Below are 27,037 nucleotides of genomic sequence, written 5' to 3'. Positions count from 1 at the left end.
AAAAGTCAACAGGCATAACCTATATAGGTTCTCTGTCACATTACTATGGTATGTAGATATAGCAATATTCAAACATTGCTCCCCTGTCTTGAATACATGCGAGTCGATTAAGAAGCTTGATATAAAAAAACAACGTTTTATCTGTGGTACTATCAGTGGTACTAAACAACGTTTTATCTGTGGTACTATCAGTGGTACTAAACAACGTTTTATCTGTGGTACTATCAGTGGTACTAAACAACGTTTTATCTGTGGTACTATCAGTGGTACTAAACAACGTTTTATCTGTGGTACTATCAGTGGTACTAAACAACGTTTTATCTGTGGTACTATCAGTGGTACTAAACAACGTTTTATCTGTGGTACTATCAGTGGTACTAAACAACGTTTTATCTGTGGTACTATCAGTGGTACTAAACAACGTTTTATCTGTGGTACTATCAGTGGTACTAAACAACGTTTTATCTGTGGTACTATCAGTGGTACTAAACAACGTTTTATCTGTGGTACTATCAGTGGTACTAAAACAACGTTTTATCTGTGGTACTATCAGTGGTACTAAACAACGTTTTATCTGTGGTACTATCAGTGGTACTAAACAACGTTTTATCTGTGGTACTATCAGTGGTACTAAACAACGTTTTATCTGTGGTACTATCAGTGGTACTAAACAACGTTTTATCTGTGGTACTATCAGTGGTACTAAACAACGTTTTATCTGTGGTACTATCAGTGGTACTAAACAACGTTTTATCTGTGGTACTATCAGTGGTACTAAACAACGACACATAAGACGACATTCATAGGCCATCAAGCCTGGCTCAGCAGTATAGTGTCAACATTAAATATCATTGATTTCTATAGAGATTTAGGCGACAACATTCCTAGACTATATCTACTAGGCTTCGGACCGAGAACAATGGTAATCCGCAAATTCCTGACGGACAATGGCCAGTACAACGGTACGATAGAGCCGCCAATTTCATTAAACACATATTGTATTCAGAATAGGAAATTTCCAAGTCGTGGAATAGCTGGCAAGTACATCCGAGCCGGCGTAGGTCTCAAGGTGAATTAGTGAGATAGATTAATCACAGGTCGGGCTGACCATATCCCTGCCATCCACTGACCTGGGTGGACTCCTCATATTGTAATATATTACTTGAAGTGGTGATGAAGTAATCTAACTAACTGTTGGCATATAACTTACACACAGACGTAATTCCCAAACACCTCATTAACTTATTAACTGTCTATATAGTTTCATTAATGTGATAAACAAACACTGGAAAAACCCCAAACATACCCGTTAAACTAGGAAAATCCTATACGAGTTCGTACATAAACAGGCGTTAATGATGGAATGACGTTATATAAACTAACGAAGGAGACGGCGTGTCGTGTTCAGACCGCCTAATTTGTGTTGATGAAAGTGTATACAAACGGAAGGTGTGTGATGTCTACACAGCAGGACTATACCGGTAGACCTTCCTCATTATAAATGGGGTATCAAAACATCCAGACCATATGCTGTTTGACAGAGGATGTCTCTAGGTTCCTACACGATTATAGATGACTATCAGAAGTGGGTTTTTTTATACAATAATGCTGGAGAAATTCGCATGTTAAGAAATAGTCTGATTGTGAAAAATTAGGCATTTTTCATAACTTGCATTAATCTACAAGACTACAAGCTATGCAAGCTGGTTTTTTTCCTTTGGAAATAATGTTACGAAACATCATATCATAAAACTTAAATGCATACGGAATGTTCATTATAACGAAATATGCATTACATATGAACTGTAATCTATAAAGTGCAAACAATTTGCTCTCTCACACAGCACTCCATAGCGTTGAATGGTCTAATAGACAGTCTTAGAGAACCGAACTGTGTTAACCTGCTTTTAATCCTAAACATTAATGGTCAGATTTAGGAGAAACACGATTTATATCTATAACAATTACAAGTATAAATGTGGATTGAAGCACTAATTACGGTAAGTGAATCAAGATTTTTCAAAGGAAGTGTAAATCAGGGTTTATCAACTGTAACCCACAGACAATGCATTATCTCCTGTATCTCGATCTGTCCGTCACACAACACTCAGATATGGACGACTACTCTGCCTGGTTTCGAAGCCGATATTTCAAGCTGTCAAGAACAAATCCTTAGACGGAGATTAAAACTATGAGATAAACCGCCCCGATAAGGTTCAAATTCATACTGTGCACACCATGTTATATCTATAATTTGATTTCGTTTGGTTAGGGCAAGTCTCTAGGTAACATTTATAATGAAGAAAACACGTGTGATATATATTACACAACCGTTATAGCCCTAGTTTATCACGTTTAAGAGAGGGAAATGTGGAAACAGAAAGTGGCTTTATTTTAAACTACAAACAATTATTGATATTTCATGGCAGACAGAGAAATGTTATCGCAGGTAATTTCTTATTGGTCAGATATTCATTTTCTTCGAACATTTTCAGACTGCGTCGTTTCATGCAAAAATGTCAAAACACGTAAACCTTACAATAACTCCTCTGTTATATATTGATTAATTTAAGTGTTTAGTTTTTCTTTTAATGTGCCTAAAACCATATTCGTTCGCTACATTTTACGTCCCAGATTTTTGAAAAACTATAAAAACAGGAATGTTACCCAATCCAAGTTGATGTATCTGTTAGATGCCACAAAACAGATTTGAAAAGAAGGTAAATATGACAAAAAGTGCGAAATTCATACACAATTACGAAAACCATCCTTCTTCCTGTATTAATAATGATAAGTAAATACTCGTGAAGCGTAAGCTAAAATAAAGCAAATGATTGAGTATATATCTTCTACATATAACATGTTTGGCATATACTCACTCGCTTTGGCAAACAGACCCATTGCGTACCCTGCACATGTTATCCTGTCCATGCCGTAATGACATAAACGACGAAACAGACTAAATACCACAGGCAGATTGAACCAATGTTGATCAGCTCTGAAACAGACACCGATTATAAATTCCGAATGTGACTTTCTAGCGCCAGCTATATATATGTGTGTGTTTAGAGGCAGGCTACAGTAGTATTTACGTGTAACCGTCTCGGCCTGGCAGTGGTAAGCTAATAATGTCCAAACAGTGTGAATGATGGTAGTTCTGGTAAGCTGAAAGTAAACAGGGATAACTGTATAAATAAATACAGCATCACACACTCAAAATATGCCCTGTATTGGAAATCAGACTGCCTAGCACAAGTGCATGGCGTTTAACAGTTACAATCAAATGACGGCCAGACGCCTGAGTAGAGAGCTACCTCTAGAATATAACATTTAACAGCAGTAGTACACATACCAAACCTGTACTAGACATTTGACAACTTTACATCTTAAAGATGGCCAAAAGGTAATTGTCAAATCAAGATCAAAAGAGCGCTATCGAGTTTAGACTTCGGCTCGTATCCAACCACCAGTGGCGTAGGAAGCGGGGGGCAGGTGGCAATTGCCCCCCCCCCCCCCCCCCCATCTCCCCCGTTCCCCAGGACGGGGGGGGGCAAACATGTCTTTTTGTCCCCCCATATTCGCCGAATGAAATGTTCTAAAAATGCATATTTGAAAGAAAAAGGGGTCCTCCTGCACATTTTTGTACTTTATTTTCCAACAATTTCCGCTGCGCGGCGCGATTCCTAAAATGTTCAAGCACGTACGTATGTGCAAACCTTAAATAATGAAAATTCAATACACACGAACTAGACTAAAAATGTCTATCAAGGGATTACACTATTTCAAAAAGTGCTTCTTAAAAGATCAATTTATTTATATGTCTTAGCAAGACAATCAATTCATTATAGTTTTTTATTACACAACAATGTAACGATGGTGTGAATCCGGTATGTTCAGATCGAGCTGGGTTGCGACACTCACAATTATTACGTCTAAATGCAGGTAACTCTCAATCGAAAAATTACCGTGTTAACAACGCTTAAAAATCATCAAAATACATTGTAAAACTCATCTCAGCCATTCCAAATATTTTTTCTCGGGGCAGATCCCCGGACCTCCTCCCAAAGAACAAAATCTTGCGTCTTCGGCGCTCGCAAATTCAACAAAAAACATCGTAAAACTCATCTCAGCCATTCTAAATCGTAATTATTTTTTTCCCGGGGGAGACCCTCGAGCCCCCCAAACACCAAAATCATGCGCCTTCGGCACTCGCAAATTCAACAAAATACATCGTGAAACTTATCTCAGCCATTTTAAATCGTAAGTTTTTTTCCCGGGGGAGGCCCATTACCCCTCAATCACCAAAATCACGCGCCTTTGGCGCGCGCAAATTCAAAAAATTGAATCGCAAAACTCATCACTGCCATTCTAAATCGTACAATTTTTTCCCAGGGGAGACCCCCGGATCCCCCAAACACCAAAAATTCGCGCCTTTGGCGCTAAGAACATCATCAAAATACATCGTAAAACTCATAAAACTCATCACAGTCATTTTAAATCGTAATATTTTTCCAGAGGATACACCGAACCCCCCTGAACTCGCACGCTAATTTGCGTATTCATGAATTTCCTGGTAGCGACGCTACTGCTTATAGATGTGTATAAGGATTATATGTAATTATATATTAAAAAAGTATATAAAATATCTCCTGTGAGCTCGAGGGAGGGGGGGTGGTTACGAAATATTTAGGACCTTTGCCCTCGCCCCCCCCCCCCCCCCCCCCCCCAATTACGTTTCATCTTCCTACGCCACTGAACCACAGTATCATACCCCATACGTTTGATCCCGTCAAGCACGGTTTCAATTTCAATTCAATTCATTTTATTCCGTGGACCTTACGTTTCATATGTACCGTCACCGAACAGCAGTACTGAAATAGGGAACTAAATCAGTAAAACAGTGCAACAAAAAGCTTTTGCTGGATTATCGTGCATCGATTAGCACACCACTACCAATTACCTCAATGTTATAGGACAAATAAAAATACCTGTTGACTAAGACGCATCGTTGTTGTCAGAGTAAACTTTATGTGGAGCGATTCTAAGGGAATATCCAATTAAAACATGGCACATCCTGATCAAGGCAATAATTGTAGTCATAAAACAGAATCCTCTATGTACAACTGAGTAGATGTTATTTATATTAGATCGAGCATGGTTGCAGATGCCGTTTTGTTTATGACTGGAGTCGTTTCTACTTTGATAACGCTATAGTGATAACGATGTTTTAGCATTTTAAGAATTGCACCTCCGAACTATCAGGAAGAAATTATTTCTAATCAACGTTACAACGATATTTGGAAACGCTGTAATGATATGCCTGGGCCGACTTTGACATACCACATAGTGTAAGCTTTTATCCAAATTCCATTTAAAGAAACTGAATATCATACTTGCAGTAATTGATGTTTCATGCAATTACGTCCGCTGGTAATATGACGAGAAAACGGTGATGGCAAAAGCAATTATGATAACATTCGGTTTATATACCATGTGCAGCATTCGGTATTCAAAGCAGCTAGTGTTTTTGTTCAAAATGGCACAGACTGATGTCAAAGATAGGTAAATTAAGCTAAGGAATCTTGTAACTACATTTTGTATGTTCTAATAACATTGGATTAAGTTAATTCCATTACAAATTGGAATTTCGCTGACAAGTGCATTTTGTGAAACGGGATGTGAAATCAATGATTTGATGGAAGATATATGTCGATGTCATTGTGCAAAACAACTTAGATTTATGTATGACACTTTTTATAACCTACCAATAGTAATCCTTTATGGTATCAGTATCTGTTATTGCAAACGCGCGAATTCTTCAATGTGTTATATAGCCAGCTTAAAAAAGATTTCGAGCTGTCTAGATTGAATTGCACCGAAATAAATACGTTTGAAGCAGATCTTTGCCACATCATACCCCTGTTTGAATGAAACAATTTCATTATTATTTTACAATCATTTTCTGGTATATGTATTGTAGCGACGTTATATAAAAGGTATGAGCTAAAAATTCTATGTATTGAAGTAAAATAAAATCGTTTTAACGTTTTAGAACCCAAATAACATGTAATGACATTTCCGTGGCTATTAAATACATTCACGACTATGTTAGGAGCGCACTAACTGTTTCCTATACTTGTGTTGTAACAGATGAAGATACATACGATAATACATGAATGGCGTGTCTATGAATCGTCGATGGCATTATCACTAACTCCTCATACTGTACTTAACCCTACAAAGTATTACATCCCGGAAACTCGTCACTGGAACGTTTGTAATGGTAGCGTAACATGTGTTGGAAAACCACCATCAAACACGAAAATGCTGATGAATGGCTAAAGACCTTTGATCCCTGTCTTGACATATGAGTGGGTATATAAATCACATTATTTCTGGTGTGTGTAACTGAGCTAGCATGACTGACAACACTCACCTCCGAAGACAGGTTACCCTGGTTAGACATACAACCATCAAAACCAACTCAAGATCAGCGGCAGCAACTCTATCAGAAACACAACACTTGTGCCAAAATCAACTCCTTATGCTGTTCTGTGATAAATGTTCTCCCAAATCCCTCGATCACAATGCAGAGGAATTTGTGTCTAATTAGCATACATCCACACATAAAGTGTAGATTTAGGCCGATATAATGTATTGGTATCGAGCCTAGCCACCTGTTGGTAAATCGTTTGTTACAGAATCGACCCCTTAATCGTTGTCCCGAAGGATATTTGGTGAAAAGGTATCAATCCACATATATCGATCAGAGACTAGCTACTAATTCATGTTACATGCATTCATATGCAAGATATTCTCAATCAGCCGTAAAGAGCACGTAAAACAGGCGTTGTATCAGTATATATTATATAAGTGTATACATTACAAGGGAAAAAATCTCTGGTTAAAGAACACATGAAGATATTTCCGAACAAAAAATGAAAAAAAAAAAACAAAAACAAAAACAAACAAAAAAAAAACCAACGTTGTGGCTGACGTAACATATGACGTCAAATTACGGTCACGTACGGAGCTTCAAAGGGGAAATATCCCTGTGGTTATTTCCCTCAGGGGTTATATTCCTGTGGTTATTTCCCTCAGGGGTTATATCCCTGTGGTTATTTCCCTGGGGTTATATCCCTGTGGTTATTTCCCGCAGGGGTTATATCCCTGTGGTTATTTCCCTCAGGGGTTATATCCCTGTGGTTATTTCCCTGGGGTTATATCCCTGTGGTTATTTCCCGCAGGGGTTATATCCCTGTGGTTATTTCCCTGGGGTTATATCCCTGTGGTTATTTTCCTCAGGGGTTATTTCCCTGGGGTTATTTCCCGGGGGTTATTTCCTGTGGTTATTTCCCTGGGGGGTTATTTCCCCAGGGGTTATATCCCTGTGGTTATTTCCCTCAGGGGTTATATCCCTGTGGTTATTTCCCGCAGGGGTTATATCCCTGTGGTTATTTCCCTGGGGTTATATCCCTGTGGTTATTTCCCTCAGGGGTTATATCCCTGTGGTTATTTCCCTCAGGGGTTATATCCCTGTGGTTATTTCCCTCAGGGGTTATATCCCTGTGGTTATTTCCCTCAGGGGTTATATCCCTGTGGTTATTTCCCTCAGGGGTTATATCCCTGTGGTTATTTCCCTCAGGGGTTATATCCCTGTGGTTATTTCCCTCAGGGGTTATATCCCTGAGGTTATTTCCCGCAGGGGTTATTTCCCGCAGGGGTTATATCCCTGTGGTTATTTCCCTCAGGGGTTATATCCCTGAGGTTATTTCCCTCAGGGGTTATATCCCTGTGGTTATTTCCCTCAGGGGTTATATCCCTGAGGTTATTTCCCTCAGGGGTTATATCCCTGGGGTTATTTCCCCTCAGGGTTATTTCCCTGGGGGGGTTATATTCCTCTGGGGTTATTTCCCGCTGGGGTTATATCCCTGTGGTTATTTCCTTGGGGTTATTTCCCTGGGGTTATATCCTCGGGTTATTTCCTTGAACATTCTATATCCCAGGGTAAAAGTCAGGGTTAATTCCCTGTGGTAATTATTTTACCCAGGGGTTATTTCCCGCAGGGGGTTACTTTCCATGTGGTTTATTTCCCTGGGGTTATATCCCTGTGGATTATTTCTACCTCAGGGGTTTAGATATCCTCCTCCGTGTGGTTAACTTCTCTGGGGGTATAATCCCTGTGGTTATTTTTTCCTCAGGGGTTATATTCTACCTGTAACAACATTTCCCCAGGGGTAACTCTACATTATTCACCGCAGGGGTTATGTTCTCTGTGGTTATTTCCTACCTTTAACACCCTCCTCCATGGTAATTCTAACCTACACCCCTCCTCCATAGATAATTCTACCAATGGTGTTATTTCCCCATAGGGGTTCAAACTATAACCCTCCCTCCTCATAGGGTAATTCTAACCCCACACTCCTCCTCCATAGATAACTACTACCCTCTTAACACCTCTCCTCCATAGATAAATTCTACCTCAACACCCTCCTCCATAGATAATTCTACCTCAACACCCTCCTATATATAAGTCAATCCTCCATAGATAATTCTACCTCAACATCCTCCTCCATAGATAATTTCTACCTCAAACACCCTCCTCCATAGATAATTCTACCCTCAACACCTCCTCCATAGATAATTCTACCTTAACACTTAACATAATTCTACTCCTCCTCCATAGATAATTCTACCTTAACACACTCCTCCATAGATAACTCTACCTCAACACCCTCCTCCATAGATAATTCTACCTCAACACCCTCCTCCATAGATAATTCTACCTCAACACCCTCCTCCATAGATAATTCTACCTCAACACATCCTCCTCCATAGATAATTCTACCTCAAACACACCTCCTCCATAGATAATTTCTACCTCAACACCCTCCTCCATAGATAACTCTACCTTAACACCCTCCTCCATAGATAATTCTACCTCAACCCTCCTCCATAGATAACTCTAGCTTAACACCCTCCTCCATAGATAATTCTACCTCAAACACCCTCCTCCATAGATAACTCTACCTTAACACCCTCCTCCATAGATAATTCTACCTCAACACCCTCCTCCATAGATAACTCTACCTTAACACCCTCCTCCATAGATAATTCTACCTCAACACCCTCCTCCATAGATAACTCTACCTTAACACCCTCCTCCATAGATAATTCTACCTCAACACCCTCCTCCATAGATAACTCTACCTTAACACCCTCCATCCATAGATAATTTCTACCTCAACACCCTCCTCCATAGATAATTCTACCTCAACATCCTCCTCCATAGATAAATTCTACCTCAACACCCTCCTCCATAGATAATTCTACTAAACCCTCCTCCATAGATAATTCTACCCTCAACATCCTCCTCCATAGATAATTCTACCTTAAACACCCTCCTCCATAGATAATTCTACCTTAACACCCTCCTCCATAGATAATTCTACCTAAACATCCTCCTCCATAGATAATTCTACCTCAACATCCTCCTCCATAGATAATTCTACCTCAACATCCTCCTCCATAGATAATTCTACCTTAACACCTCCTCCATAGATAATTCTACCTCAACATCCCTCCTCCATAGATAATTCTACCTCAACATCCTCCTCCATAGATAAATCTACCTCAAACACCCTCCTCCATAGATAATTCTATCATTAACATCCTCCTCCATAGATAATTCTACCTCAACATCCTCCTCCATAGATAATTTACTTAACACCCTCCTCCATAGATAATCTCTCCTCTCCCATCAACACCCTTATCCCTCCTCCATAGATATCTAACTCACCCCTCCCATCCATAGATAATTCTACCTCAACACCTCCTCCATAGATAATTCTACCTCAACACCCTCCTCCATAGATAATTCTACCTCAACACCCTCCTCCATAGATAATTCTACCTCAACACCTCCTCCATAGATAATTCTACCTTAACACCTCCTCCTCCATAGATAAACATCTACCTTAAACATCCTCTCCATAGATAATTCTACCTTAACACCTCCTCCATAGATAATTCTACCTCAACACCTCCTCCATAGATACATCATAGGTTTAAGAATGTTTAACATGGGGGGACATCCTGTACATGGGAGATAACTCTATCCTAAGTCTGTTACTCACCTGATACATCATAGGGTTTAAGGGGACATCTGTACATGGGAGATAACTCTATCCCCTTAAGTCTGTTACTAACCTGATACATCATAGGTTTAAGGGGACATCTGTACATGGGAGATAACTCTATCCTAAGTCTGTTTACTAACCTGATACATCATAGGTTTAAGGGGACATCTGTACATGGGAGGGGATAACTCTATCCTAAGTCTGTTACTCAACCTGATACATCATAGGTTTAAGGGACATCTGTACATGGGAGATAACTCTATCCTAAGTCTGTTACTAACCTGATACATCATAGGTTTAAGGGGACATCTGTACATGGGAGATAACTCTACCCTAAGTCTGTTACTAAACCTGATACATCATAGGTTTATAAACATCTGTACAATGGGAGATAACTCTAAAAGTCTGTTACTAACCTGATACATCATAGGTTGAAGGGGATATCTGTACATGGGAGATAACTCTATCCTAAACTCAGTTACTAACCTGATACATCATAGAGTTTAAGGGGACATCTGTACATGGAACATCTGTACATGGGAGGAGAACTCTATCCTAAGTCTGTTACTAACCTGATACATCATAGATTTTAAGGGGGACATCTGTACATGAAAGGATAACTCTATCCTAAGTCTGTTACTAACCTGATACATCATAGGTTTAAAGGGGACATCTGTACATGGGGAGATAACTCTATCCTAAGTCTGTTACAACCTGATACATAATAGGGGGAGTATAGACTAACTCTAATCCTAAGTCTGTTACTAACCTGATACATCATAGGTTTAAGGGGACATCTGTACATGGGAGATAACTCTATCCTAAGTCTGTTACTCACCTGATACATCATAGGTTTAAGGGGACATCTGTACATGGGAGATAACTCTATCCTAAGTCTGTTACTCACCTGATACATCATAGGTTTAAGGGGACATATGTACATGGGAGATAACTCTATCCTAAGTCTGTTACTAACCTGATACATCATAGGTTTAAGGGGACATCTGTACATGGGAGATAACTCTACCCTAAGTCTGTTATTAACCTGATACATCATAAGTTTAAGGGGATATCTGTACATGGGAGATAACTCTATCCTAAGTCTGTTTTACTCACCTGATATCATAGGTTTAAGGGGGTTATCTGTACATGGGAGATAACTCTATCCTAAGTCTGTTACTAACCTGATACATCATAGGTTTAAGGGGATATCTGTACATGGGAGATAACTCTACCCTAAGTCTGTTACTAACCTGATACATCATAGGTTTAAGGGGACATCTGTACATGGGAGATAACTCTATCCTAAGTCTGTTACTCACCTGATACATCATAGGTTTAAGGGGACATCTGTACATTGGGAGATAACTCTATCCTAGTCTGTTACTAACCTGATACATCATAGGTTTAAGGGGGACATCTGTACATGGGAGATAACTCTACCCTAAGTCTGTTACTCACCTGATACATCATATAGGTTTAAGGGGACATCTGTACATGGGAGATAACTCTATCCTAAGTCTGTTACTCACCTGACATCATAGGTTTAAGGGGACATCTGTACATGGGAGATAACTATACCCTAAGTCTGTTACTCACCTGATACATCATAGGTTTAAGGGGACATCTGTACATGGGAGATAACTCTACCCTAAGTCTGTTACTAACCTGATACATCATAGGTTTAAGGGGATATCTGTACATGGGAGATAACTCTATCCTAAGTCTGTGTTACTAACCTGATACATCATAGGTTTAAGGGGGACATCTGTACATGGGAGATAACTCTATCCTAAGTCTGTTACTAACCTGATACATCATAGGTTTAAGGGGACATCTGTACATGGGAGATAAACTCTATCCTAAGTCTGTTACTAACCTGATACATCATAGGTTTAAGGGGACATCTGTACATGGGAGATAACTCTATCCTAAGTCTGTTACTACACCTGATATCATCATAGGTTTAAGGGGATACCATCTGTTACATGGGTAGATAACTCTACCCTAAGTCTGTTACTAACCTGATACATCATAGGTTTAAGGGGACATCTGTACATGGGAGATAACTCTATCCTAAGTCTGTTACTAACCTGATTACATCATAGGTTTAAGGGGACATCTGTACATGGGAGATAACTCTATCCTAAGTCTGTTACTAACCTGATACATCATAGGTTTAAGGGGATATCTGTACATGGGAGATAACTCTATCCTAAGTCTGTTACTAACCTGATACATCATAGGTTTAAGGGGATATCTGTACATGGGAGATAACTCTATCCTAAGTCTGTTACTAACCTGATACATCATAGGTTTAAGGGGACATCTGTACATGGGAGATAACTCTATCCTAAGTCTGTTACTAACCTGATACATCATAGGTTTAAGGGGACATCTGTACATGGGAGATAACTCTATCCTAAGTCTGTTACTAACCTGATACATCATAGGTTTAAGGGGACATCTGTACATGGGAGATAACTCTACCCTAAGTCTGTTACTCACCTGATACATCATAGGTTTAAGGGGACATCTGTACATGGGAGATAACTCTATCCTAAGTCTGTTACTCACCTGATACATCATAGGTTTAAGGGGGACACCTGTACATGGGAGATAACTCTATCCTAAGTCTGTTACTTAACACCTGATACATCATAGGTTTAAGGGGACATCTGTACAATGGGAGATAACTCTATCCTAAGTCTGTTACTCACCTGATACATCATAGGTTTAAGGGGACACCTGTACATGGGAGATAACTCTATCCTAAGTCTGTTACTAACCTGATACATCATAGGTTTTAAGGGGGACATCTGTACATGGGAGATAACTCTATCCTAAGTCTGTTACTAACCTGATACATCATAGGTTTAAGGGGACATCTGTACATGGGAGATAACTCTACCCTAAGTCTGTTACTAACCTGATACATCATAGTTTAAGGGGACATCTGTACATGGGAGATAACTCTATCCTAAGTCTGTTACTCACCTGATACATCATAGGTTTAAGGGGACATCTGTACATGGAGATAACTCTATCCTAAGTCTGTTACTACCTGATACATCATAGGTTTAAGGGGACATCTGTACATGGGAGATAACTCTATCCTAAGTCTGTTACTAACCTGATACATCATAGTTTAAGGGGACATCTGTACATGGGAGATAACTCTACCCTAAGTCTGTTACTAACCTGATACATCATGAGGTTTAAGGGGACATCTGTACATGGGAGATAACTCTATCCTAAGTCTGTTACTCACCTGATATGTCCATAGGTTTAAGGGGACATCTGTACATGGGAGATAACTCTATCCTAAGTCTGTTACTAACACCTGATACATCATAGGTTTAAGGGGACATCTGTACATGGGAGATAACTCTATCCTAAGTCTGTTACTAACCTGATACATCATAGGTTTAAAGGGGACATCTGTACATGGGAGATAACTCTATCCTAAGTCTGTTACTCAACCTGATACATCATAGGTTTAAGGGGGACATCTGTACATGGGAGATAACTCTATCCTAAGTCTGTTACTAACCTGATACATCATAGGTTTAAGGGGACATCTGTACATGGGAGATAACTCTATCCTAAGTCTGTTACTCACCTGATACATCATAGGTTTAAGGGGGACATCTGTACATGGGAGATAACTCTATCCTAAGTCTGTTACTCACCTGATACATCATAGGTTTAAGGGGACATCTGTACATGGGAGATAACTCTATCCTAAGTCTGTTACTAACCTGATACATCATAGGTTTAAGGGGGATATCTGTACACCTGATACCCTAACTCTACCCTAAGTCTGTTACTCACCTGATACATCATAGGTTTAAGGGGACATCTGTACATGGGAGATAACTCTACCCTAAGTCTGTTACTAACCTGATACATCATAGGTTTAAGGGGACATCTGTACATGGGAGATAACTCTATCCTAAGTCTGTTACTAACCTGATACATCATAGGTTTAAGGGGACATCTGTACATGGGGGAGATTACTCTATCCTAAGTCTGTTACTAACCTGATACATCATAGGTTGAAGGGGGATATCTGTACATGGGAGATAACTCTATCCTAAGTCTGTTACTCACCTGATACATCATAGATTTAAGGGGACATCTGTACATGGGGGAGATTACTCTATCCTAAGTCTGTTACAAACCTAATACATCATAGGTTTAAGGGGGATATCTGTACATGGGAGATAACTCTATCCTAAGTCTGTTACTCACCTGATACATCATAGGTTTAAGGGGGATATCTGTACATGGGAGATAACTCTATCCTAAGTCTGTTACTAACCTGATACATCATAGGTTTAAGGGGACATCTGTACATGGGAGATAACTCTATCCTAAGTCTGTTACTCACCTGATACATCATAGGTTTAAGGGGGATATCTGTACATGGGAGATAACTCTATCCTAAGTCTGTTACTAACCTGATACATCATAGGTTTAAGGGGACATCTGTACATGGGAGATAACTCTATCCTAAGTCTGTTACTAACCTGATACATCATAGGTTTAAGGGGGATATCTGTACATGGGAGATAACTCTACCCTAAGTCTGTTACTCACCTGATACATCATAGCAGGTTTAAGGGGACATCTGTACATGGGAGATAACTCTATCCTAAGTCTGTTACTAACCTGATACATCATAGGTTTAAGGGGACATCTGTACATGGGAGATAACTCTATCCTAAGTCTGTTACTAACCTGATACATCATAGGTTTAAGGGGACATATGTACATGGGAGATAACTCTATCCTAAGTCTGTTACTAACCTGATACATCATAGGTTTAAGGGGACACCTGTACATGGGAGATAACTCTACCCTAAGTCTGTTACTAACCTGATACATCATAGGTTTAAGGGGGACATCTGTACATGGGAGATAACTCTATCCTAAGTCTGTTACTCACCTGATACATCATAGGTTTAAGGGGGACATCTGTACATGGGAGATAACTCTATCCTAAGTCTGTTACTCACCTGATACATCATAGGTTTAAGGGGGACATCTGTACATGGGAGATAACTCTATCCTAAGTCTGTTACTCACCTGATACATCATAGGTTTAAGGGGACATCTGTACATGGGAGATAACTCTATCCTAAGTCTGTTACTAACCTGATACATCATAGGTTTAAGGGGACATCTGTACATGGGAGATAACTCTACCCTAAGTCTGTTACTCACCTGATACATCATAGGTTTAAGGGGACATCTGTACATGGGAGATAACTCTATCCTAAGTCTGTTACTAACCTGATACATCATAGGTTTAAGGGGGACATCTGTACATGGGAGATAACTCTATCCTAAGTCTGTTACTAACCTGATACATCATAGGTTTAAGGGGGATATCTGTACATGGGAGATAACTCTACCCTAAGTCTGTTACTAACCTGATACATCATAGGTTTAAGGGGATATCTGTACATGGGAGATAACTCTATCCTAAGTCTGTTACTCACCTGATACATCATAGGTTTAAGGGGACATCTGTACATGGGAGATAACTCTATCCTAAGTCTGTTACTAACCTGATACATCATAGGTTTAAGGGGACATCTGTACATGGGAGATAACTCTATCCTAAGTCTGTACTACACCTGATACATCATAGGTTTAAGGGGACATCTGTACATGGGAGATAACTCTATCCTAAGTCTGTTACTAACCTGATACATCATAGGTTTAAGGGGGATATCTGTACATGGGAGATAACTCTACCCTAAGTCTGTTACTAACCTGATACATCATAGGTTTAAGGGGACATCTGTACATGGGAGATAACTCTATCCTAAGTCTGTTACTAACCTGATACATCATAGGTTTAAGGGGACATCTGTACATGGGAGATAACTCTATCCTAAGTCTGTTACTCACCTGACACATCATAGGTTTAAGGGGACATCTGTACATGGGAGATAACTCTATCCTAAGTCTGTTACTAACCTGATACATCATAGGTTTAAGGGGGATATCTGTACATGGGAGATAACTCTACCCTAAGTCTGTTACTCACCTGACACATCATAGGTTTAAGGGGACATCTGTACATGGGAGATAACTCTATCCTAAGTCTGTTACTAACCTGACACATCATATGTTTATGGGGGATATCTGTACATGGGAGATAACTCTACCCTAAGTCTGTTATTAACCTGATACATCATAAGTTTAAGGGGATATCTGTACATGGGAGATAACTCTATCCTAAGTCTGTTACTAACCTGATACATCATAGGTTTAAGGGGACATCTGTACATGGGAGATAACTCTACCCTAAGTCTGTTACTCACCTGATACATCATAGGTTTAAGGGGACATCTGTACATGGGAGATAACTCTATCCTAAGTCTGTTACTAACCTGATACATCATAGGTTTAAGGGGACATCTGTACATGGGAGATAACTCTATCCTAAGTCTGTTACTAACCTGATACATCATAGGTTTAAGGGGACATCTGTACATGGGAGATAACTCTATCCTAAGTCTGTTACACACCTGATACATCATAGGTTTAAGGGGACATCTGTACATGGGAGATAACTCTACCCTAAGTCTGTTACTAACCTGATACATCATAGGTTTAAGGGGACATATGTACATGGGAGATAACTCTACCCTAAGTCTGTTACTAACCTGATACATCATAGGTTTAAGGGGGATATCTGTACATGGGAGATAACTCTACCCTAAGTCTGTTACTAACCTGATACATCATAGGTTTAAGGGGACATCTGTACATGGGAGATAACTCTACCCTAAGTCTGTTACTAACCTGATACATCATAGGTTTAAGGGGGATATCTGTACATGGGAGATAACTCTATCCTAAGTCTGTTACTAACCTGATACATCATAGGTTTATGGGGACATCTGTACATGGGAGATAACTCTATCCTAAGTCTGTTACTAACCTGATACATCAGAGGTTTATGGGGACATCTGTACATGGGAGATAACTCTATCCTAAGTCCGTTACTAACCTGATACATCATAGGTTTAAGGGGGATATCTGTACATGGGAGATAACTCTACCCTAAGTCTGTTACTAACCTGATACATCATAGGTTTAAGGGGACATCTGTACATGGGAGATAACTCTATCCTAAGTCTGTTACTAACCTGATACATCATAGGTTTAAGGGGGATATCTGTACATGGGAGATAACTCTACCCTAAGTCTGTTACTAACCTGATACATCATAGGTTTAAGGGGACATCTGTACATGGGAGATAACTCTATCCTAAGTCTGTTACTAACCTGATACATCATAGGTTTAAGGGGACATCTGTACATGGGAGATAACTCTATCCTAAGTCTGTTACTAACCTGATACATCATAGGTTTAAGGGGACATCTGTACATGGGAGATAACTCTATCCTAAGTCTGTTACTAACCTGATACATCATAGGTTTAAGGGGGACATCTGTACATGGGAGATAACTCTATCCTAAGTCTGTTACTAACCTGATACATCATAGGTTTAAGGGGACATCTGTACATGGGAGATAACTCTATCCTAAGTCTGTTACTCACCTGATACATCATAGGTTTAAGGGGACATCTGTACATGGGAGATAACTCTATACCCTAAGTCTGTTACTAACCTGATACATCATAGGTTTAAGGGGGATATCTGTACATGGGAGATAACTCTATCCTAAGTCTGTTACTAACCTGATACATCATAGGTTTAAGGGGACATCTGTACATGGGAGATAACTCTATCCTAAGTCTGTTACTAACCTGATACATCATAGGTTTAAGGGGACATCTGTACATGGGAGATAACTCTATCCTAAGTCTGTTACTCACCTGATACATCATAGGTTTAAGGGGACATCTGTACATGGGAGATAACTCTATCCTAAGTCTGTTACTCACCTGATACATCATAGGTTTAAGGGGACATCTGTACATGGGAGATAACTCTATCCTAAGTCTGTTACTAACCTGATACATCATAGGTTTAAGGGGGATATCTGTACATGGGAGATAACTCTACCCTAAGTCTGTTACTAACCTGATACATCATAGGTTTAAGGGGACATCTGTACATGGGAGATAACTCTACCCTAAGTCTGTTACTAACCTGATACATCATAGGTTTAAGGGGACATCTGTACATGGGGGAGATTACTCTATCCTAAGTCTGTTACTAACCTGATACATCATAGGTTTAAGGGGACATCTGTACATGGGAGATAACTCTATCCTAAGTCTGTTACTCACCTGATACATCATAGGTTTAAGGGGACATCTGTACATGGGAGATAACTCTATCCTAAGTCTGTTACTAACCTGATACATCATAGGTTTAAGGGGGATATCTGTACATGGGAGATAACTCTACCCTAAGTCTGTTACTAACCTGATACATCATAGGTTTAAGGGGGATATCTGTACATGGGAGATAACTCTATCCTAAGTCTGTTACTCACCTGATACATCATAGGTTTAAGGGGACATCTGTACATGGGAGATAACTCTATCCTAAGTCTGTTACTCACCTGATATTCATAGGTTTAAGGGGACATCTGTACATGGGAGATAACTCTATCCCTAAGTCTGTTACTAACCTGATACATCATAGGTTTAAGGGGACATCTGTACATGGGAGATAACTCTATCCTAAGTCTGTTACTAACCTGATACCCTAACTCTACCCTAAGTCTGTTACTCACCTGATACATCATAGGTTTAAGGGGACATCTGTACATGGGAGATAACTCTATCCTAAGTCTGTTACTAACCTGATACATCATAGGTTTAAGGGGACATCTGTACATGGGAGATAACTCTATCCTAAGTCTGTTACTAACCTGATACATCATAGGTTTAAGGGGGATATCTGTACATGGGAGATAACTCTACCCTAAGTCTGTTACTAACCTGATACATCATAGGTTTAAGGGGACATCTGTACATGGGAGATAACTCTATCCTAAGTCTGTTACTCACCTGATACATCATAGGTTTAAGGGGACATCTGTACATGGGAGATAACTCTACCCTAAGTCTGTACTCACCTGATACATCATAGGTTTAAGGGGACATCTGTACATGGGAGATAACTCTATCCTAAGTCTGTTACTAACCTGATACATCATAGGTTTAAGGGGGATATCTGTACATGGGAGATAACTCTATCCTAAGTCTGTTACTCACCTGATACATCATAGGTTTAAGGGGACATCTGTACATGGGAGATAACTCTATCCTAAGTCTGTTACTCACCTGATACATCATTAGGTTTAAGGGGGACATCTGTACATGGAGATAAATACTCTATCCTAAGTCTGTTACTAACACCTGATATCATCCAGGGGTTATAAGGGGAACATCTGTAAATGGAGATAAGCTCTACCCTAAGTCTGTTACTAACCTGATACATCATAGGTTTAAGGGGACATCTGTACATGGGAGATAACTCTATCCTAAGTCTGTTACTAACCTGATACATCATAGGTTTAAGGGGGATATCTGTACATGGGAGATAACTCTATCCTAAGTCTGTTACTCACCTGATACATCATAGGTTTAAGGGGACATCTGTACATGGGAGATAACTCTATCCTAAGTCTGTTACTAACCTGATATGTCCATAGGTTTAAGGGGACATCTGTACATGGGAGATAACTCTATCCTAAGTCTGTTACTAACCTGATACATCATAGGTTTAAGGGGGACATCTGTACATGGGAGATAACTCTACCCTAAGTCTGTTACTAACCTGATACATCATAGGTTTAAGGGGACATCTGTACATGGAGATAACTCTATCCTAACTAAGTCTGTTACTAACCTGATACATCATAGGTTTAAGGGGACATCTGTACATGGGAGATAACTCTATCCTAAGTCTGTTACTAACCTGATACATCATAGGTTTAAGGGGACATCTGTACATGGGAGATAACTCTACCCTAAGTCTGTTACTAACCTGATACATCATAGGTTTAAGGGGACATCTGTACATGGGAGATAACTCTATCCTAAGTCTGTTACTAACCTGATACATCATAGGTTTAAGGGGATATCTGTACATGGGAGATAACTCTATCCTAAGTCTGTTACTAACCTGATACATCATAGGTTTAAGGGGACATCTGTACATGGGAGATAACTCTATCCTAAGTCTGTTACTAACCTGATACATCATAGGTTTAAGGGGACATATCTGTACATGGGAGATAACTCTATCCTAAGTCTGTTACTAACCTGATACATCATAGGTTTAAGGGGGACATCTGTACATGGGAGATAACTCTACCCTAAGTCTGTTACTAACCTGATACATCATAGGTTTAAGGGGACATCTGTACATGGGAGATAACTCTACCCTAAGTCTGTTACTAACCTGATACATCATAGGTTTAAGGGGACATCTGTACATGGGAGATAACTCTATCCCTAAGTCTGTTACTCACCTGATATCATCATAGGTTTAAGGGGACATCTGTACATGGGAGATAACTCTACCCTAAGTCTGTTACTAACCTGATACATCCATAGGTTTAAGGGGACATCTGTACATGGGAGATAACTCTACCCTAAGTCTGTTACTAACCTGATACATCATAGGTTTAAGGGGACATCTGTACATGGGAGATAACTCTATCCTAAGTCTGTTACTAACCTGATACATCATAGGTTTAAGGGGACATCTGTACATGGGAGATAACTCTATCCTAAGTCTGTTACTCACCTGATACATCATAGGTTTAAGGGGACATCTGTACATGGGAGATAACTCTATCCTAAGTCTGTTACTAACCTGATACATCATAGGTTTAAGGGGGATATCTGTACATGGGAGATAACTCTACCCTAAGTCTGTTACTCACCTGATACATCATAGGTTTAAGGGGGACATCTGTACATGGGAGATAACTCTACCCTAAGTCTGTTACTAACCTGATACATCATAGGTTTAAGGGGACATCTGTACATGGGAGATAACTCTATCCTAAGTCTGTTACTAACCTGATACATCATAGGTTTAAGGGGACATCTGTACATGGGAGATAACTCTATCCTAAGTCTGTTACTAACCTGATACATCATAGGTTTAAGGGGACATCTGTACATGGGAGATAACTCTATCCTAAATCTGTTACTAACCTGATACATCATAGGTTTAAGGGGGATATCTGTACATGGGAGATAACTCTATCTACATCCATCTAAGTCTGTTACTAAGGTTTACAGGGACAATATCTGTACTGATAACTCTATCCCTACAGTCTGTTACAAACCTCCATGAGGTTTTAAGGGGATACATCTGTACATGGGAGATAACTCTACCCTAAGTCTGTTAAACCTGACACATCATAAGTTTAAGGGGGACATAACATGGGAGATAACTCTATCCTAAGTCTGTTTACTAACCTGATACATCATAGGTTTAAGGGGGATATCTGTACATGGGAGATAACTCTACCCTAAGTCTGTTACTAACCTGATACATCATAGGTTTAAGGGGACATCTGTACATGGGAGATAACTCTATCCTAAGTCTGTTACTAACCTGATACATCATAGGTTTAAGGGGACATCTGTACATGGGAGATAATAACTCTATCCTAAGTCTGTTACTCTACCTGACTACATCATAGGTTTTAAGGGGGACATCTGTACATGGGAGATAACTCTATCCTAAGTCTGTTACTAACCTGATACATCATAGGTTTAAGGGGACATATGTACATGGGAGATAACTCTATCCTAAGTCTGTTACTAACCTGATACATCATAGGTTTAAGGGGACATCTGTACATGGGAGATAACTCTATCCTAAGTCTGTTACTCACCTGATACATCATAGGTTTAAGGGGACATCTGTACATGGGAGATAACTCTATCCTAAGTCTGTTACTCACCTGATATGTCCAGCAGTTTTTAAGGGGACATCTGTACATGGGAGATAACTCTATCCTAAGTCTGTTACTAACCTGATACATCATAGGTTTAAAGGGGGATATCTGTACATGGGAGATAACTCTACCCTAAGTTTAAGGGACATGTTACTCTACCTGATACATCATCATAAAGGGGACATTTAAGGGGACATCTGTACATCCATAGGAGATAACTCTACCCTAAGTCTGTTACTAACCTGATACATCATAGGTTTAAGGGGACACATCTGTACATGGGAGATAACTCTAATCCTAAGTCTGTTACTAACCTGAAGGGGACACATCTCAATCCTAGGTCTGTTTAAGGGATACATCATAGGTTTAAGGGGAGTACATAAGATTAACTCTATCCTAAGTCTGTTACTAACCTGATACATCATGGGTTTAAGGGGACATCTGTACATGGGAGATAACTATACCCTAAGTCTGTTACTAACCTGATACATCATAGGTTTAAGGGGACATCTGTACATGGGAGATAACTCTACCCTAAGTCTGTTACTAACCTGATAACATCCATAGGTTTAAGGGGACATCTGTACATGGGAGATAACTCTATCCTAAGTCTGTTACTAACCTGAATATGGGAGAAAACTCTACCCTAAGGGGACATCACCTGATACATCACTCTATCCTAAGTCTGTTACTAACCTGATACCCTAACTCTACCCTAAGTCTGTTACTCACCTGATACATCATAGGTTTAAGGGGACATCTGTACATGGGAGATAACTCTATCCTAAGTCTGTTACTAACCTGATACATCAGAGGTTTATGGGGACATCTGTACATGGGAGATAACTCTATCCTAAGTCCGTTACTAACCTGATACATCATAGGTTTAAGGGGGATATCTGTACATGGGAGATAACTCTACCCTAAGTCTGTTACTAACCTGATACATCATAGGTTTAAGGGGACATCTGTACATGGGAGATAACTCTATCCTAAGTCTGTTACTAACCTGATACATCATAGGTTCCTAAGTCTATCTGTACATGGGAGATAACTCTACCCTAATACATGATACATAGGTTTAAGGGGGATATCTGTACATGGGAGATAACTCTAAGTCCTAAGTCTGTTACTAACCTGATACATCAGCAGTTACTCAATACATGGGATATCTGTCTGTACATGGGAGATAACTCTACCCTAAGTCTGTTACTAACCTGATACATCATAGGTTTAAAGGGACATATCTGTACATGGGAGATAACTCTACCCTAAGTCTGTTACTAACCTGATACATATAGGTTTAAGGGGGATATCTGTACATGGGAGATAACTCTATCCCTAAGTCTGTTACTAACCTGATACATTCATAGGTTTAAGGGACATCTGTACATGGGAGATAACTCTATAAGGTTTACTAACCTGATACATCATAGTTTAAGGGTGACATGTACATGGGAGATAACTCTATCCTAAGTCTGTTACTCACCTGATACATCATAGGTTTAAGGGGGACATCTGTAATATGGGAGATAACTCTACCCTAAGTCTGTTACTAACCTGATACATCATAGGTTTTAGGGGACATCTGTACATGGGAGATAATAACTCTATCCTAAGTCTGTTACTCACCTGATACATCATAGGTTTAAGGGACATCTGTATATGGGAGATAACTCTACCCTAAGTCTGTTACTAACCTGATACATCATAGGTTTAAGGGGATATCTGTACATGGGAGATAACTCTACCCTAAGTCTGTTACTAACCTGATACATCATAGGTTTAAGGGGACATCTGTACATGGGAGATAACTCTATCCTAAGTCTGTTACTAACCTGATACCCTAACTCTACCCTAAGTCTGTTACTCACCTGATACATCATAGGTTTAAGGGGACATCTGTACATGGGAGATAACTCTATCCTAAGTCTGTTACTAACCTGATACATCATAACTTTAAAGGGGACATCTGTACATGGGAGATAACTCTATCCTAAGTCTGTTACTAACCTGATACATCATAGGTTTAAGGGGACATCTGTACATGGGGGAGATAACTCTATCCTAAGTCTGTTACTAACCTGATACATCATAGGTTTAAGGGGGATATCTGTACATGGGAGATAACTCTACCCTAAGTCTGTTACTAACCTGATACATCATAGGTTTAAGGGGGATAATCTGTACATGGGAGATAACTCTAATCCTAAGTCTGTTACTAACCTGATACATCATAGGTTTAATGGGGACATAACTGTACATGGGAGATAACTCTACCCTAAGTCTGTTACTAACCTGATACATCATAGGTTTTAAGGGGGATCTCTGTACATGGGAGATAACTATCTATCCTAAGTCTGTTACTAACCTGATACATCATAGGGTTTAAAGGGGACATCTGTACATGGGAGAGATAACTCTATCCTAAGTCTGTTACTAACCTGATACATCATAGGGTTTAAGGGGGAGATATCTGTACATGGGAGATAACTCTATCCTAAGTCTGTTACTAACCTGATACATCATAGGTTTTAAGGGGACATCTGTACATGGGAGATAACTCTAACCCTAAGTCTGTTACTCACCTGACACATCATAGGTTTAAGGGGACATCTGTACATGGGAGATAACTCTATCCTAAGTCTGTTACTAACCTGATACATCATAGGTTTAAGGGGACATCTGTACATGGGAGATAACTCTACCCTAAGTCTGTTACTAACCTGATACATCATAGGTTTAAGGGGACATCTGTACATGGGAGATAACTCTATCCTAAGTCTGTTAACTACACCTGATATGTCATAGGTTTTTAAGGGGACATCTGTACATTGGAGATAAACTACTCTACTCCTCAAGGTTCTGTTTACATCTTGTTGATATGAGATCATAGGTTGATAATAGGGAAGGGGACTGTACATGGGAGATAACTCTACCCTAAGTCTGTTACTTACCTGATACATCATAGGTTTAAGGGGACATCTGTACATGGGAGATAACTCTATCCTAAGTCTGTTACTCACCTGATATCTCCAGGGGTTTAAGGGGACATCTGTACATGGGAGATAACTCTACCCTAAGTCTGTTACTAACCTGATACATCATAGGTTTTAAGGGGGACTATCTGTACATGGGAGATAACTCTTACCCTAAGTCTGTTACTCACCTGATACAATCCATAGGTTTAAGGGGATATCTGTACATGGGAGATAACTCTATCCTAAGTCTGTTACTAACCTGATACATCATCAATAGGTTTAAGGGGCCATCTGTACATGGGAGATAACTCTATCCTAAGTCTGTTACTAACCTGATACATCATAGGTTTAAGGGGACATCTGTACATGGGAGATAACTCTATCCTAAGTCTGTTACTCACCTGATATGTCCAGGGGTTTAAGGGGACATCTGTACATGGGAGATAACTCTACCCTAAAGTCTGTTTACTAACCTGATACATCATAGGTTTAAGGGGACATCTGTACATCATGGGAGATAACTCTACCCTAAGTCTCTAGGTAATTCAGAATCTAAGATTTGAGATTCATAGATTTAATTAGAAAAATTCTACTTACCTTTGTAATAACTATTCTCTAGTTCTGTTTCAGATCTAAGTTCGTGATTCTGATTTATTAGATAATTCTACTTACTATCTCGTAATATATTCTCTAGTTACTGTTTCAGATCTAAGTTCGTGATTCTGATTTATTTAGATAATTCAACTTACAATCGGTGTAATATATTCTCTAGTTCTGTTTCAGATCTAAGTTTCGTGATTTCTGATTTATTAGATAATTCTACTTACCTCTGTAAATATATTCTCTAGTTGTCTGTTTCAGATCTAAGTTTGTCTGTGATTCTGATTTAATAGATAATTCTACTTACATCGGTAATATAATTCTCTAGTTCTGTTTCAGATCTAAGTTTGGTGATACTGATTTAATTAGATAATTTTACTTACCCTTCTGTAATATATTCTCTAGGTTCTGTTACAGATCTAAGTTTGTGATTTGTGATGATTTATTAGATAATTTACTTACCTCTGTAATATTTATTCTCTAGTTCTGTTTCAGATCTAAGTTCGTGATTCTGATTTATTAGATAATTCTACTTACCTACAACGTAATATATTCTCTAGTTTCTGTTTCAGATCTAAGATTGTGATTATGATTTAATAGATAATTTCTACACTTAACCTTTGTATTACATTCTCTAGTTCTGTTTCAGAGTCAAAGTTCGTGATACTGATTTATTAGATAATTTCTACTTACATCGGAAATTAGATTCTCTAGTTCCAGATTTCAGATCTAAGTTCGTGATTCTGATTTACTAGATAATTTTTACTTACCTCTGTAATATATTCTCTAGTTCTGTTTCAGATCTAAGTTTGTGATTATGATTTAACTAGATAATTTTCCACATACCTTTGTAATAAGATTCTCTTAGTTCTGTTTCAGATCTAAAGATTGTGATTCTGATTATTAGATAATTTCTACTTACATCGGTAAAATATTCTCTAGTTTGTGTTTCAGATCTAAATTCGTGATTCTGATTTAATAGATAATTCTACTACATTGGTTAATATATTCTCTATTCTGTTTCAGATCTAAAGTTCGTGGATTCTGATTTATTAGGATAAATTCTACTTAATATCGGTAATTCTGTTTCAGATCTATGTTCTGATTTATTAGATAATTCTAAGTTTGTTGTATTATATTTCTCAAGTTTCTGTTTTTCAGATGCTAAGTTCGTGACTAGATCTAAGATTTTACTTACATTTGTAATATATTCTCTAGTTCTTACAGATCTTAGTTTGTGATTATGATTTATTAGATAATTTTACATACGGTTGTAATCTTATTCTGTATTTTCTGTTTCAGATCTAAGTTTGTGATTATGATTTACTAGATAATTTTACATACCTTTGTAATATATTCTCTAGTTCTGTTTTCAAGATCTAAGATTTGTGA

General features: G+C 38.9%; 1 protein-coding gene across 2 annotated transcripts in view; it reads right to left on the bottom strand.

Moving 5' to 3' along the window:
• The window catches only part of LOC138319263 (probable G-protein coupled receptor No18), a 68,643-nt gene that overhangs the window by 7,175 nt on the left and 34,431 nt on the right, over nt 1-27,037 (bottom strand). Inside the window, exon 1 of one of the 2 annotated variants that reach the window (XM_069262292.1) lies at nt 2,880-3,012. The exons of the other annotated variant lie outside the window; for it this stretch is intronic. The gene's annotated coding sequence lies outside the window, so the exon portion shown is untranslated. Of the gene's footprint in view, nt 1-2,879; nt 3,013-27,037 lie in introns of those variants that run through there. 2 annotated transcript variants of the gene reach the window in all.

Source organism: Argopecten irradians, chromosome 3 (genome assembly GCF_041381155.1).
Source record: "Argopecten irradians isolate NY chromosome 3, Ai_NY, whole genome shotgun sequence".
Taxonomy (NCBI): Eukaryota; Metazoa; Mollusca; class Bivalvia; order Pectinida; family Pectinidae; genus Argopecten; species Argopecten irradians.
Note: the sequence above shows the minus strand (reverse complement) of the source record. Positions and strands in the feature narration are given on the sequence as shown.